The 1,732-nt window shown below is 42.2% G+C and overlaps 1 pseudogene; it reads left to right on the top strand.

Moving 5' to 3' along the window:
- Positions 1–346: 346 nt before the first annotated feature.
- Positions 347–1,732, top strand: part of LOC119569624 — a 3,250-nt pseudogene continuing 1,864 nt past the window's right edge.

Raw genomic sequence — 1,732 nt, 5'->3', positions numbered from 1 at the left:
GCACACACAACTGCCACACACACACAACACACCACCCCCAACCACACACACACACACACACACACCACACACACACACACACACACACACACCATAACACCATACACACACATACACACAAACACACCGCGCCACATACCACGCAACAAAACCACGCACACACACAAACACACTAAACATAAACGCACACATATGAAGGCCTCTCACTCTGCTTTTTTTTTTAAATTTTTATTTTTTATTCCCGGAATCAATTTTTTAGCATGGGTTAAAAATGGCATATTTTGACTAACTCAAAAAGTAGATAATCAATCTGTAACCATTACGGCATTTAGGGTCAGCCACAGACATGAACTCAGGCCCCTCCAGCGGTGGCCCACGGCTTTTTGTCTTCGCTGCAAAAGGGGTATGCTTTTTTCGTTGTTTTGATGATAAATCGTTTCACCACGCGCTACTTTCTGTCTGAAGGTGCAAAAGTAAAAAAAAGAAAGTATGACTTACTGGCATTTTTTTCCCCAGTAAAGGTTTTTCCTGGACTAAGTTGAAGAATGAATTTAGATTTGATAAAACAATGGGGCATGCATTGCAAACTAAGCCACCAGAGGAGTTTGATGTTTCGTTGCTATCTGCTTGCATTGGGTTTGCTTGTCGTACCAGGACTGATGCACAGGACCTTCTATTCATGTAAAGGCGGTGAAGGATTTTAGAAATAATATTATACATGAGGGGCTGAATGACAGTTCCTCCTTCAGGCCCAAAACAGATGCCCTAGAACAGTTCTGACAGAACTTGTAAAAGAAGCTGAGACCATATTTAGTATTCCCTCAGTCGAAGTTTCTTCTTTTGTTAAAACCATGAAGGATAATATCAACAAAATTGTTCGAACATTTTTCACAAGCTGATATGTCAGAGGTACAGAAATGAGTATCTTCAAGAGAAGCTCAAGAGTGTTGGCATAGTGACCTTAAAAAATTTTACAAGCAGTTGGAATACATTACTCCACTGCATTACCTGAATGAGAATATTCCCTTCTGGTTAGCATGGTTATATACAGCTAGAAATTGTGGAAGCAGGTAAGGCAGCAGAGGGCAGCAGATTATGTACACGGACTTGTTTCAGCATATGAGTACTATCCCAGGACACCCAAGTAACAAAGCCAAGGTCATCTTGGTTGAGGGCCCGTCTGGAGTCGGAAAGACAACCTTGACTAGGCTGCTGATTAATGGCTGGAATAAGGGGGACTCCAACATTGAAGGTCTCGAAGATTTTGACTTCTGCTCTTTGTTGAGTGGCAGAGTGCCACACATTGAGAAATTCTCTGAACTCTTGGTCTCTTTGATGCCAAATATGGCCATGACATGTGAGGGAGACGAAATTCTGAAATGCTTGCTCAGAAAGAAAGTTCTTGTGATAGTAGATGGCCTTGATGAGATGAATTCTTCATCCAAAAAGCTCTTTCAAGAGATCCTCTACAAACACACGGACTTCCAACATGGTTGTTTGGCTACCACTCGGGCAGAGGCACTCAAGACATACTACAAAATTGTTCCAGAGGGCATATGCACAACACACATCAAGATCATAGGCATTCTGAAGACAAAAGAGAGGAGTTTGCCCTCAAGTACCATGAGAAATGAAGAAGACCAAAGACTTTGGGTGTGACACCAAAGGGCTAGTACAGTATCTACGCAGAATGGGTATAACCTGACAGAGTATTGGCGCATTCCCCTTCACT

Source organism: Penaeus monodon, unplaced genomic scaffold, assembly GCF_015228065.2.
Source record: "Penaeus monodon isolate SGIC_2016 unplaced genomic scaffold, NSTDA_Pmon_1 PmonScaffold_17271, whole genome shotgun sequence".
NCBI lineage: Eukaryota > Metazoa > Arthropoda > Malacostraca > Decapoda > Penaeidae > Penaeus > Penaeus monodon.
The sequence above is the reverse complement of the archived record's forward strand: the minus strand, read 5'-3'. Positions and strand labels throughout refer to the sequence as shown.